General features: G+C 49.1%; 1 long non-coding RNA gene and 1 pseudogene across 1 annotated transcript in view; both read left to right on the top strand.

Annotated features, from left to right (window-relative positions):
• The window catches only part of LOC121155862, a 273,089-nt gene that overhangs the window by 19,118 nt on the left and 239,341 nt on the right, over positions 1–14,630 (top strand). The window lies entirely within an intron of this gene.
• On the top strand, positions 6,155–6,255 carry LOC121155994 (annotated as a pseudogene).

Raw genomic sequence — 14,630 nt, 5'->3', positions numbered from 1 at the left:
TTGAGGGGTCACCAGTTTCACGGGGTGTGCATGTACTAGCAGGGAGCTGGGGCCCAAGCGGCAGGTGGGGGTTCAGGCACACCCCTGTGGGCTGTGGGTGTCTTAACTACCAAGTCAGGAATTGGGAATAGTCCCCAATTGTATTCTTTGTTGCACAAATGTGTTTTAATTTGATGAAATCCAATTTACTGCCCTTTTCTCTTGTGATCTGTAGCTTTGGTGGGCAGCACAGTTTTAAGAAACTCGGCCAAGGCCAAGCGAGCAGAAGTGGCTGAGCGTGGATCTTCAGCTCTTAGTTGTGTGGACAGCTCTGGACGCTGTCTACGTGGGCCAGGGTTCAGCTCAGCCTCTGCAGGTGTTGCCAGGCCTCACCTTTGGGCAGCTCTGTCAGGTGTGTGCTGTTATCCCACTTTGCAGCTGACAGAGATGCCGCGAAGATGGAGGCCCTTTGCTCAGCGCATCCTTCCAGGAATTTCCAACCCAATACATCTTCCGATTTCCTGTTGCTCCCAGAGTGAACAAGCAGTGTTGTGGTTTGAATTGCCCCTGTGGTGCAGTGAGAGCACGTGGGCATCTGGCCTGGCCTGGCATTTGGAGACAGAACCTCTGGAAGGCAATTAATGTGAAATGAGGTGGGGCGGAACCCAGCAAGACTGTGGGTTATTTAAATACTGGAGGAGAGACGGGCTCACCTGTGAGGCGCTCTGCCCTATCGCACTTCTGCAGAGTCCCCACCAGTGGGGAGGACCTCAACCGTCAGAGCCGTGAGTCGGATGAACCTCTCTCCCTTAGAAACCACTGAGTCTAGGTGGAGCAGGTGGAGATGGCTCACCGGCACGATCGGTGTGAGGGAGCTGGATTGCGGGCAGCTTCAGTGGTCAGTACGCTGTTGAGGTGTGTGTTCTGAGACAGGAATTCCTCCCTGCTTGGTGGCCAGCCCTGAAGCCCGACTCCAACCACAGCGTTTCCCTGGTGGCCTCCTCACCTGCGCCTAGCACACGTGTCCGCAGGTAAACTCAAGTGAAGAATGACGGTTTTCTTGAGTAGGTGAGTACCTAGATTTCCTTCGAGCTCTCTAACACAGCGCTGTGTGTGCGGCTTGCCTTGTCATTCGGCATCACATGGATCAACCGGAGTCGCAGTGGTTGAGATTGTGATTCTTTCTGTGATGGAAGCAGACTGTACTTTTTCTCTGTTCTCCAAGGATGTATAAATTGGCAATGCTTTTTTTTTTTTAAAAGATTTATTTGCACATTTCAAAGGCAGGATGATAAAGAGAGATCTTTCTTGGTTCACTCCTCAAATGGCTGGCGTAACATTGCTAGGCTGGGTGAAGTCAAGAGATAGAAAGTGAGTCTGAGTCTTGAGAGGGCCCCCAGTGCTTAGACCGTCTCCCACTGCCGTCTCGGGTATTCTAAGAGGCTGTACCACGTGGCTGGCTCCCTTTGCTTATTTGCCTGGAGATTTGCGCTGCTCTTCTTGCACATCAGGTCACACGTGCCAGTTTCAGAGCCGTATCAGGGGTTCTTAAAGCTTGTGCAAAATTGGGGCCTGGCGCATTGTCGCAATTCCTAAATCCTCACCTTGCACGCGCTGGGTTCCCATAGGGGTGCCAGTTCATGTCCCAGCTGTTCCATTTCCCTTCTAGCTCCCTGTTTTAAGCCTGGGAAAGCAATAGAGGACAGCCCAAGGCCTTGGGACCCTGTACCGGCATGGGAGACTGGAGAAGCTTCTGACTGATGACTTTGGATCAGCTCAGCTATGGCCATTGTGGCCACTTCAGGGAATAAAGCAGCAGATGGAAGATCTTTCTCTTTATCTCTCCTTCTCTCTGTAAATCTTGTCTTTCTAAGAAAAATAAATAAATCTTTAAAAAAAAGTTTGTGAAAAATGGAATTGAAAGTTAATTTCAGTATAAAAGTGTTGAAATCCATTCCTAAGTTGTTGTTGTTGTTGCTTTTTATGCATTTCCACGGCATTTTTGAAAACCACTTGTACATATGGATTCCAGAATTTATTTTGCACCAAAACAAACATCTTTCAATTCTATATCCTATTGACCTTCTTTTGAAAAAAAAATTATTTTTATCGATTTGAAAGTCAGAGTTAGTGAGGGAGAGACAGATTCTCTGTTCGCCGGTTCACTCACCAAGTGACCAAAGCAACCAGGGTTAGGCCAGGCAGAAGCTGGGAGCCTGGAACTCCATCTGGGTCTCTCCTGTGGATGATGAGAGCCAAAGTACTTGGTCATTTTCTGTTTCATTGTGAAGTGAAGCAGCTGGGACTGGAACCTTTGCCCATTGGGATGCCATGCCTGTGGTACCAGCAGAGGCTTCACCCGCTGCGCCACACACCGCCCCTCCCTGGATTTCTGGAAGTCCCGTTGTGGCTGGGTTCCTGTGCTGCTTTTTGATTTCCCCGGGAATCTCAAAATCAGAAGAGATGACTTTGCCCACACTGGTTTTGTGGGTGATGCGCGGGAGTGCGGTTCTGGGCCGGAGACAGCGTCCCGCTTCCACTAGATTCTGAGCTTTGGTTAGTGGGTGGTGAAGGGAGCCTGCTACGCAGATCCTTGCCCGCGAACCGGGAATAGATGAGCTGCATCATTGTTGTTTGCTGGGTTCCCTGCGACCAGCTGTGCCAAGTGAGTAACTAGGAACCCAGATATAATTACCAGGGAGAGGGGCGACCTGCCATTGCGCTCACCCTGTTTGTGTTTTGGGGCCTCTTGTTCCAACCCCCAAACTGTTGCTGAGCAGCAGGGACTACACACGAAGGCCGTGCTGTGGTGGTGGTGGGATTAGAATGAGGCAAATAGCCTCCTTCCGGTTTGTTTTGTCCTCAAGGTGGGCCTGAGGTCGCTGGCAGGTGTGCAGGCCAGCAGGACCTGTCCAGGTGACCTTGCCCTGCCCTAGTGGGATTCTTCTGCCTCTGCACTTCCTGTCCTTCTGTCCCAGGCTTGGAATGCAGGAATGATGTGTTTGCTTGGATTCCCTCCTTCTTCCTTGCTGCTGGGATAAGCCTTTTAGAAACAGATAAACTGATTGCAGCTGAATAGAAAGGGGCCCCCAAGAGGCCCTGCCTCTCCCCAGATTCCTTCCTGGAGATTAAGTCTCTGCTCAGATCCTGCGCTGCAGCCCTTCTGACATTCCACACTTGCGGGAGGAGGGAGCTTAGGGACTCAGTCCTCATTGGAGTCTCTCTGTTGACTGATGACATCAGGCCCGCGGCCTGGGCTGTTTGCAGTCTCCGCATGGCATTGTGAATCATTCTGATCATTGTTGAGAGACCGCTGAAGCTGCAGAAAGAAGGCAGTTCTGTCCCGTTAGAAGGCAGGAAAGCACAGTTGGTCAGTGTACAGTCTCCAAGCACCCACAGTGCAGATCTGCTCTTTGCATCTACGATTCCAAAATTCAGGTCTCCAGGCACAAGTGGCTTACCTGCTGGTGGTGGGAGATGGGTAACATCAGGTCTGCAAAATCATTTGGTCTGAGCACCTGCAGGTGAGACTCGAAAGTCGTGAAATCTCTAGCAGGGTCCTTTATAAGCTAATAACTTTGTATGGGCCATGAACAGTGTTGTAAATATCCACATGACCCTCGGTGGAGGAGGGGCTCGCCATCCCTGCTAGGAGCTCTTGGTTCTTTATCTGTAGCACTGGGAGAGGAAGTGGTGGCTACTGGGCACATGCCTTGCTGTGCACACTGAATGGCAGTCTGGGCATTCGGAGCGTTCCAATGGAGATGGCCTGTAGCGAGTGATCAGTGAGTGCTGGTTACGAGGGCAGGCTTGCTTGAGTCTGCAGTAAGGGCACCCAGGCTGGATCTGAGCCTGAAGAGAGCAAGTGAGGTGTTTTGTGCTTCGCGGATTCGCAAGCTCTTTGCTACGCGGCACCAGTGAACTTGGGCATGCCCCGTGTCTTGGTAAAATGCCGTACTGCTTCGCTCCTCTCCAGCCTGATGATTCTTCTCTGTTAATACAGCTTTCATTGAGTAGCTCTGCTTTATCACCAAACCTTGACCAGAAATCCCCTTCTATATGAAACTTGCATGTTCTATTTCATCTGTAAGATTTATTTATTTTGGGCCAGGCACGGTGGCCTAGTGGCTTAAGTCCTTGCCTTAAACGTGCTGCTATTCTGTATGGGTGCCGGTTCTGATCCCAGCAGCTCCACTTCCCATCCAGCTCCCTGCTTGTGGCCTGGGAAAGCAGTTGAGGACAGTCCAAAGCCTTGGGACCCTGCACCCATGAGGGAGACCTGGAGGAAGTTCCTGGCTCCTGGCTTCGAATTGGCACAGCACCGGCCATTGTGATCACTTGGGGGGGTGAATCATCGGACAGAAGATCTTCCTCTCTATCTCTCCTCCTCTCTGTATATCTGACTTTGCAATGAAAAGATTTATTTATTTGAAAGGCTGAATATATGTATCTATGTGTGTGCATATATATGTGTGTGTATCTATTTCTTTATCTATATCTATGAGACGTTTTATGCACTGGCTTACTGTCCAAATGGCTGCAATAAGCTACACTAGTCAGGATTGTAAAACTCTATCTGGTTCTCAGACCTGGGTGGCAGGGGCCCAATCCCTTGGGCCATCTTTGCTGCCTTCCCAGGACATTAGGAGGGAGCTAGATTGGAAGTGGAGCATCCGGGATGCAAATTAGCCCTCTCGTACTGACGCCAGCATCACCAAGAGGAGGCTCAACCTGTGCACCACAAGGCCAGCCCTCAATCTCTGTGTTTAATCTTTATAACATTCTGTATGGTGGATACTGGTTTCCTCATTTTACAGATGGAGAGTGAAGCAGATGAACAGCCACCGGATAGCAGGCCCAGAAGCAGGATTTGAGGCCAGGTGGCCTAGGTCTGTGTGCCAGGACTGGTTTGCTCTCCTACCTGGAGGTGATCTCTGCCTCTGGGGTAGCAGGTGCACCGGCAGGAGGTGTGCAGTGCAGAGAGCCTGGGGCACTGCTAATGCTCCCTGTTGCCTCCCAGCTCTCAGCAGCACTGTGCAGGCAAAGAATCTTCTCCAGGTGAGCTGACACGTGGAGGTGGGATTAGACGGCAGGTGTCCCTTTGTCCTCCCTCCACAGATCCTATCAGGTCCCATCTGGTGCCTCTGAGGATCATCAGCATTCTCTCATCCTTCTGGAATGTCCCTGGATGGAGCAGGCTCTTTGGGTGGAGCCCATCATTTCGGGTTGGAACTCCTCGCCTTTTTACAGAGATATCCATGATGTGGCTGCCCCAGTTCCCCTGGTGCAGCCTGCTGGGGAGCAAAGCCTAGTTCAGATAGTAAGCACAGGTCCCTGGCCAATCATCTAGCCCTCTCACAGGCCTGACTGTGACAAAGAGCTGCCTTAGTGCTGGTTGGAGCGTTAATCAGTAAGAATGGATTAGCAGCAGGCACATTCCACATATGCTAATAGGTCACAGGCCAAGGGCAGACAGACATGCCCTACCAGCCAAGAAGCTGCAAAGCTGCACCCCACCCATCCAATCGCCAGTGTGGCTCTCATTGCTGGAGTAATCGTCTGTGCTTTTGAAGCAGGAGACTGCTGCAGTCGTTGAGTGGTTGAAGCTTTCTGATGTTCCCCTGCGGAAGGAACAAAGATGCCTGCATGTTGGGATCTCCTTAAAAGCTGGTACCGACGGTGGTTCACGAAATTTTAATGCCTCAGATCCCCAAAGGAGGTGTAACACACACACACACACCTGACCCAAGAATAGGAGGCATAGGTTTGTTAGAATACCAGTTGCACGCACATACACACCATGCACCCCATGTGAACAGTTAGCAGGCAGGTAGTGAGTTGGGCTCACAAGCCTGAACTCCGGGCCTGCAGGCTGTGTGACTTTGGACTGAGCAGTTGAGCTGTCTAAGCCTTGGTTTCCGGTTGTTTCAACTGGGAGCATTTTGTGAGAACGTAAGCAAGTGTTCCCTGGAAGAGCCTGCAAGGCTTGTGCAGCTGCTAGCTCTCACGGTCACCTGAGGGTTGTTGGACTGAGTCCAAAAGTGAAAGAAGGTGGAAATCAAGTTGACCCTCATTTTAATTTAAAAAAAAATATTTAAAATATGTTTATTTGAAAGGCAGACAGCGTTCTTATCTTCTGGCTCAAGAGGCTGGGATCGAGCGTGGAGCTGATTGCTTGCTTTGGCAGCACACAGACTAAAATTGGAATGACAGAGAAGAGTAGCATGGCCCGTGCGCAAGGATGACGTGCAAGTTTGTGGAGTGCCCTGAGTTTTTAGGTTTCTGCCACCCCAGGCAAAGCTGAGCCCCAACCTCCTCCCTGACGCTCCCTCCTACCACCTTATTGCTGCTCAGTCATGTCCTAGGGACACAGGACACCCCCCCATCCCCGAGGAAAGTAGCTACACTGAAAACCAGCAGAGCGCTGAGCCTGGCCACCCCACTCCTCTAGGGCAAACCACAGTGGGGACTTCAAAAGGGTGGCTCTCCCCTTTGCATACGTTAGGTTGAAATATTAAAGATCATTTCACCCATTTCTGTGTAATGTGCTTCGTGTGATGGCAAATGATAGATGTTGCCTGTGTTACACTTCTGTTGGACAGTGCCAAACTGAGCTGTGACAGGAGTGACTAGCTTCTGAATTGTGCAGTGTACAACCTGTGTAACCACATTTGGCGAACATAGCAAGTTTGGGTCACACTAGGGGCTTAAGTTCTGCCTCTGCCAATAATGGCTGTATCATTTAACCCATCAGATTCAGTTGCTCTGTATGTGCTCTGTATGTGTATGTGTAATAGTGTCTGCTCCATAAAGTTGCTATAAGGAATAAGTGACATAATATGTATAAAGTGCTTACAGTGTATCTGATCTGTTGGAAGAATGTAGTGAGTCTGTTGTGTAGTGCGTGGTTGTAGTTGTTCCTGCAGTGGTGGTGGTTATTTATAACCCAAAGCTGTAGAGATGGAAATTCTGGGACTGCTGGGAACCAGAAAGCGAACAAGGCAAAAAAAAAAATCAATACAATGATTACCTGAGGGTCTGAGTCCATCTGGGTGAATCAGGAAGCAGAAGCACTGATGCTGGCTGGGTTGGAGCTGAATCTTAGAGGCAGAAGAGTGAACTGCTTGGGTAGGCAAGAGGTGAGAAGGGCATGATGGGCAGGTGGCACAGCAATTTCTGGATCCATGTGGGTCAAGCCTGGGTCAGTGTAGGGTCTGTGGGGACTGTTTGCCTGACCAAGTGGCCATGTGGCAAGTGGGAAAAGGAGCCCTGGACAAAAAAGGCCTGTTCTGGGTGTTTGCTGTGTGGTCCCTGGCAAGCCAAGGAAGGATGATGAGCCATGGAGTGACGTGATTAGATGTGGTGAGAGTCATGCCAAAACTTGAGGAGGCCACATTGGACATGCAAAAAGAAGACCGAGAGAAAGGAGCATGCTCATGCTGTGTGTTCTGCTAAAGTGACAACTTTCTGAAATGGCATGTATGTATGGCACATGCCTGTTATTCCCTTCATCTCTGCATAGGAAGCACCTAATAATACCGAGTGCATGCCTCAGGGGAGTCTGTGCATTGGGAGCTGCAGACCTTACACAGCTTGCCGGAAGGGCTCTGTCAGGGAGGGCTGAGTACGCTGAGATGGGGAGCCCCTACATCTCCTGCTGTTAAGTTGTGTGCCCCAACAACTTTCTAAAAGAAATGGGCATTTTGTTCTGAATAACCCATGTGTGACTTAAAATACAGTGGGGAAGGCTTCCGTGGAAAATCCAGGATCCTGTGCTTGGCTGTGCGTGTTGCTCTGCTCTGCAGCCTTGGCCTTGCTGTCCTGGCTAGCATAGCAGGGACTCCCACCTGCTGAACCGGAGAGATGAGGTGCCTGTCTTGTCCCTTTCACACCCTTTGTCTGGCATCTGTGTATGAACACTGACTGACAAAGCCTGTCTCCTTTGTATTCTCTCTTCCACATCCATCATTCAGACTTTTGTGCCTCAACGGCAAGATTGGTGTTGAAATTGGACAAGTTAGGAATTGGTGTGTGGGCTCAACAGGCTAACCTTGCACCTGCAAACATCAGCAGCTCATATTAATGCTGGTTCATGTCCCAGCTGCATCACTTCTGATCCATTTCGCTGCTTATAGCCTGGGAAAGCAGCAGAGGATGATGCAAGTCTTTGGGACCCTACACCCACATGGGAGACCTGGAGGAGGCTCCTGGCTCCTGGCTTGGGATCAGTTCAACTCTGGCTATTGGAGCCATTTGGGGAGTGAACCAAAGAATAGAAGATTTTTCTTTTTCTCCTTGCTGCAGATTTGCCTTTCCAATGAAAGTAAATAAATCCTTAAAAAAAAAAAAAAGGTGGACAGGTTAGTGAACAGTGTTTGCAGCCCAGGCGTCTAGGTGGTGGTCCGTCAGGTCCACGCGGTAGCCTGACATCACACACCCTTGCTGTGCAGCTCTCCTGCTCCTGGGCTTTCCCATCACCTGCACCTCCCTTGGGTAATCCTTACTTGCTTTCTTTGTTTTCTTTCCCTAGAAGAAATCCTTTGCTGTATCTGTTAGTATCTTCTGGTAGTTGCTGGGCTCCATCAGGGACCCCCACTCTGTTTCTGGGGTGTTTCCTGGAGACTCCAGCTTCCCAGTGCTATCAGCACCTGGGGCTTGCCTGCTGTGTTCTCGCTCTCTCTCGCTCTTTTTTTTTTTTTTCTAAATTTTTCCCAAACATGAAATTCAAAATATTTTTTTTGAAGTTTTTTGAAGATTTTTAAAGATATTTGTTTTTACTGGAAACTCAGATCTACAGGGAGAGAAAGATTTTCCATCTGCTGGTTCATTCCCCAAGGCCGCAATGACTGGAGCTGAACTGATCTGAAGCCTGGAAGTGGGGCAGTCTAGATTAGAATCGGCAACCTATGTGGGATTCTGGTGCATGCAAGGCAAGGACTTTAGCCACTAGGCTACCATGGCAGACTCGCCTGCCTTGTTCTTTCTTGCTTCCCTGCCTTGAAGCCCCGTTTTCTTTGTTCCTCTTCTTACTCCATGTTTTGGCAGGGGCAGAAATCCAAAAATAAACTTACCTAGTTAGAAAAGCACAGCACGACGAATCAAGAGTATGTGGTTGCTGTCCACTGTGGCTTTCTAAAGGCTAATAGATTTATTTGTTTATTTGAAAGTCAGAGGGCTCTGCGTGGTGGCTCAATGGTTAAATCCTCACCTTGTAAGCACCGGAATCCCATATGGGCACCAGTTCATGTCCTGCCTGCTCCACTTCTAAAACAGCTCCCTGCTTTTGGCCTCGGAAAGCAGTAGAGGGCGGCCCAAAGCCTTGGGACCCTGCACCCGTGTGGGAGACCCAGAAGAAGCTCCTGACTCCTGGCTTTGATTTGGCTCAGCTCCAGGTGTTATGGCCACTTGGGGAGTGAACCAGAAGGTAAAAGATCTTTCTCTGTGTCTCTCCTTCTGTCTGTAAATGTGATCTGCCTTTGCAATAGAAATAAACAAATCTTAAGAAAGAAAGAAAGAGAGAGAGAGAAAAAGAAAAAGAGAAAGAGAAAGAAAAAGAGAAAGAAAGGGGTCCTGGTGCAGTAGCATAGTAGCTGAAGTCCTCATCTAATATGAGCTGGGATCCCATATAGGTGCCGGTTATAATCCTGGCTGCCCCACTTCCCATCCAGCTCCCTGCCTGTGGCCAGGAGAAACCGGGGAGGATGGCCCCAAGGCCTTGGGACCCTGCACCTGCGTGGGAGACCCGGAAGAGGCTCCTGACTCCTGGCTTGGGATCAGCTCAGCTCTGAGTGTTATGGCCACTTGGGGAGTGAACTGGTGGATGCAAGATCTTTCTCTGTTTCTCCTTCTCTCTGTAAATTCAACTTTTAAAAATAAAAACAAATAAATCTTAAAAAGAAGGAAGGAAGGAAGGGTCATCAAGGGAGAGCAACAGAGATCTTCCATCTGCTGGTTCACTCCTCAAGTGGCCGTAAGCCAGGTCAAAGCTTGGACTTTGAAATGGGTCTCCCTGACACGGGACTTGGTCCCCAGCACCTGGACCATCTTGCACTGTGTTTCCAGGCCGTTTCGGGGAGCTGGCATATGAACTGGCTCCTACATGGGAGGTCAGCATTGGATGCAGCAGCTTTTCCTGCTAGGCTGCCCACAACATGGGCCTGGCGGTTACGCATTTTATCCAGGAGCTCGGTTCATCACTTCTTTCTAATAATGCTTATATGAATACGGATGCTTTTTTTTTCTTGGTAGAAATTAGGGGAAATGTTGAATATAAGGAAGAAAAATGATTAATGTGAACACATTTTGCTGCTTTTTCCTTTGCATATTTTAGGATTGGCTAATGTTGACAGTTTAACTTTTTTTCTCAGTATAATATAAACATTCCCATGTGGCTTAAAGAGCGAGTTTACAAGGCAGCATCATGTTCCAATATCCGTTCGCAAGAACAGCTCGTCTTTCCCCCAGTTTTTCCCATATACTATTCATGTTGCGTGTTGCTTTTCCTGTAAGCAGTGCTGAGATAAATGTGTGTGTGTGTGTTGTTTGTGTTGCCTGTGGGTGCAGAAACCTACTTCAGTGTCTCAGATTTCTTTGGGGCAGACTTCTGGGTTTGCAATTGCCACATCAACGGATCTAGACATTTCGGGGGGCTCTGAGTACATGTTCTTCAGCTACTTGGCATTTGTATTTGCCAAGTGACATCCAGCCTTCTCCTTGTAGTTGCTTCCTTGTGAATATGGTCTCAGAGAGAGGCCAGGGAGGCTTGGGTCTTGCTGAAGTGACAGGGACACCTTTCTAGGCTTTGTCCCTGTTTATCATGCTGGTCTGGGGTCAGATTTAAACAGCACACTTTGCTGTATGGCCTCCCATGCAAGTTTGTGCTCCGAGGTCACCAGAGCAGAGTGGAAAGGATCCTGGCCCAAGTCTGTAGACCAGTCAGCAGGTGCATTCTCATTCAGGGGCACTTTGCAAAGGCCACCGAGCTGCTGGAAGTCTCGTTTTCTTTGAAGGAAAGAGTAGTTGGTAGCACTGGTTGTAAGATGGTTGGAGGGTGCATGTGACCTGCCTGCTGAGTGAGGAGCTGTGATTCTCCATTTTTTTAAGATTTATTTTATTTTGATTAGAAAGTCAGATATACATGGAGGAGGAGGAAAGACAGAGAGGATGATCTTCTGCCCATTGATTCACTCCCTAAGCCGCCACAATAGCCAGAGCTGCACTGATCCAAAGCCAGGAGCCAGGAGCTTCTTTCCTGATATCCCACACAGGTGCAGGGTCCCTAGACTTTGGGCTATCCTAGACTGCTTTCCCAAGCCACAGGTAGGAAGCTGGATGGGAAGCAGGACCACTGGGATTAGGATCAGCACCCATATGGGATGCTGGCACATGCAAAGCAAGGACTTTAGCTTCTAGGCTACCAAGCCAGGCCCTGCGATTCTCCATTTTAAAAATATGTATCTAATTTGTTGCAACAGCAGTTAGGGACAGGATGACACAGACAGAGAAGTCTTCTAGCAGGTGGCTCACTCCTCAAAGGGCTGCAGCTGTCGTGGCCAGGCCAGGCTGAAGCCGGAAGCTGGAAGCCTCTTCTGGATCTTCTACATGGGTACAGGGGCCCAGGGATGGGCCATCCACTGCTGCTTTACCAGGCATGTTAGCAGAGACTTGGATTGAAAATGGAGTATTCAGGACTTGAACTCGTGCCCATACGGAATGTTGGTGCTGCAGGCAACAAGCTTACCATGCTACCCCACAGCAATCCTTTCATGGAAATAAAAAGCTTGGGACTTGGATAAAAGACACAAAGTCCCAGGTTATAGCATGTAAGTTTGGGCAACTATGTGTCCCTGCTTGGAGTGTGTTCCCCCAAAATGATGAACGTGAGAAAGGTTTACTTGGCCAGCAGTCATGTGACCTTGGTTTTGTTTTCTCTAAAAGAGGAATATTAATAATAGTCCCTCTCTTCTTTGGCGATGGTGAAGGTTGAGCAAGGTGGTGCCCATGCGGGGCTTGGCCCGTGCCTGATCCTGGCTCTTAGAGGTGACCTCCCCAGCCCCGATGATTCTCCAGAATTGGAGCCAGTGAGCATGCATTTCAGCTCCTCCAGCTGGTAGCTGATGGCTCTTGGCCGGGCAACTTTGTCATTTGGAGTCTTTGCCGTCAGAAGGGACCCATCCAAGCTTGTCATTCCGTAGATGACAAAGAAGGCTCCAGATGGTAAGTGGCTATTTTGGAATTTTCTGTTTCATTTGTGAGTGAAGGAGGAACATGTACACAGACATAGTCTCTGGTCCGGGCAGATGCACAGAGCTAACCATGATGGTGGCCATGGCAGGGATGGAAGGGTCTTTGGGGAGAAGAGGGGGCTTAGCCTTGACAGTTGGGCTAATTGAAAATTGTGGAAAATTGTGCCATGGATATATTTGAGTTCCTCAATGCATAAGAAACAATTCCTTAAAAATCTGCCAGGTACTATGAGATCCTGCTTCCTGTGGTTTAACAATCCTGTCTTTGCAGTTGTGCATTTGAACCAGGTCCCCTGAACCCCAGGCCAGGCCACTTGCTCACCCTCCGGTACTGCCTCCTCGCCCCTCAAGTTGCCTCCAGAAGGCTTCAGCCTGAGTTGCATCCCTCCATGTCCTCAGGCCACTGACTGTCCTGGTGATCCAGTCCTGTGCCTGACCTGGATAGGAGAGCCACAGGCCTGACTGAGCAGCCCAGAGGCCGGCAGTCTTGGCTGCCTGTGCCCCCTTCCCTGCACACAACAAAGGCTTCTGCTGCTTGTGGTCTTCCGAACCGAGACTTGCTGATTCTGCTCAGCCTTAACTGCCTCCTCTTCTGGGAGGAATTCTCAGGAGGAAATTAGGGTGTACAGTTTTGTGGGTTCACAGGTCAAGATTGGGCATCTTCACTGGTTCCGTCATCAATGAGAGTGGAGGCTTACCTTGGCAGTGCATGCGCAGTGAAGATCACATGATGACCAACGAAGCAGTGAGCATACCCCTCTTTAACCTCTCTTTGGTTGCTTTGGACAAAGCCATCATGATTGGCTCATGGGGTCCCAACCTAGCCACCTCATCCAGTCCAGTCACTTCTGAAAGGCCCTGTAATTGGACCAAGCTTTCATCCTTAACCCATCAACCATTAGTCCATTAATCTTAATATAAAACTTTGGAGTTTAAACATCTGTGTGATTCAAGGGAATCGGCTCCTGTTCAGATCATAGCCGACTGTGATGAAGACAGGCCACAAGCCTGGCTGTGTGAAGAATAGTGGGAGAGCCAGATGGTAGAAGTGAGAAGGTAGATTTGAGACGGGGATCAAATGGGGCAGGGGTGAGAGATGGCAGCTCTCTCTGTAGGGGGTAGAGGTGGGGTTGAGAGGACCAGATTGTTTTATAACAGGTAACAGTGACTGTGGCCTGGTCTGAGTGAAAGCTGAACAAGTGGAAAGAAGCAGTGCCAATAGGACTTGTGGATTAGACATGGAGGGGCAGGGGAGAAACATCAAGGATGACTTCTACATTTTTGGCTTTAAGGATTGATGTGGGGCTGATGTCGTAAAGGTAGATGGGGTGTGTAGTTCTTGGAAGGAGAGTCTCCTGTCTCTTTCTCTGTGTTACCCTCATAGCAGCAGGCATCACTAATGGGACATGACCTTGTTTTCTTTTGAGCTTGGACTACCCTTAGAATTCTCTAAATAGCATTTCAGATAAGCTGTCAACCAGCTGACATATTGGCTATTACTAACGGGCCTTCTTGCTGTGGTGTTTAACATGGTGTGTAGCCCATAAAATGGTTATTGGATCGATCTACATTCTTTATAAATGCAGAGAGTAAACTTAATGGCACTAAAGACAATCCAAAAGAGGCTGGATTTCCACACAGTTAGATGAAGTGAGTAGAATTCTATACCTTGAGTAGGCTATCCGGGTCTAAGACTGTTAGATATTTGTGGAGTTCCTTCATGAGCAGTAGTGAGCGTTGGTATTCCAGAACTGAAAACTGAATACCTCGCAGCAGAACCTGCCCTTCTCCCCCATTCTACACATCACGGAGTGTGTAGGACAGGGTGGTGGGCAAGGCCATATGGATTCTTGTCTGTTTTCGGCCTCTGGGTTCTGCCCTTCCGGGTCGTCTTGGGTGGTAGTCATTAACACTTAAGAGGAATGAGGAATAAAAGAGACTACTTTAGGATCAGTGAGTGGAAGTCCATGAGTTTTTTTTATGAACTTCTCACATGAAGTTCTGGCTGTGTTAGCCACTAGTTGTGCATAGTCCCTTTGTTCCTATGTAGCACAAGTGTAAAATGGGATCCTACCAGGAAGCTTTGCTGAGGGCTTGAGGTAGATTGCATAGATTACCTGTGGTCAGGAGGCAGGCATTCTATAATCGTTTCTGCCACTGGACAGAACTGCCTTGAGGACTCTGAGAATTGTCCGCATTCTTGGCCTGGATGTGCTAAGTGGCTGTAGGCACTTCGAAGCTGCTCCTGCTTTCTGGTCCAGCACTCCTGTTGTGCTGGCTGTACTTAACCCCTTCTGGTATGGCCTGGTGCCTTCTCACTTTTTCTAGCATGGCCTGGCCTCAGGTGGAGTAAGTGGATATTAGTCCCTTTGGACAAATTCTTCATTCTAGAAGTGAATGGCAGCA

This window comes from Ochotona curzoniae, unplaced genomic scaffold (assembly GCF_017591425.1).
Source record: "Ochotona curzoniae isolate NIBS_2020 unplaced genomic scaffold, NIBS_Ocur_1.0 contig_3190, whole genome shotgun sequence".
Lineage (NCBI taxonomy): Eukaryota > Metazoa > Chordata > Mammalia > Lagomorpha > Ochotonidae > Ochotona > Ochotona curzoniae.
Note: the sequence above shows the minus strand (reverse complement) of the source record. Positions and strands in the feature narration are given on the sequence as shown.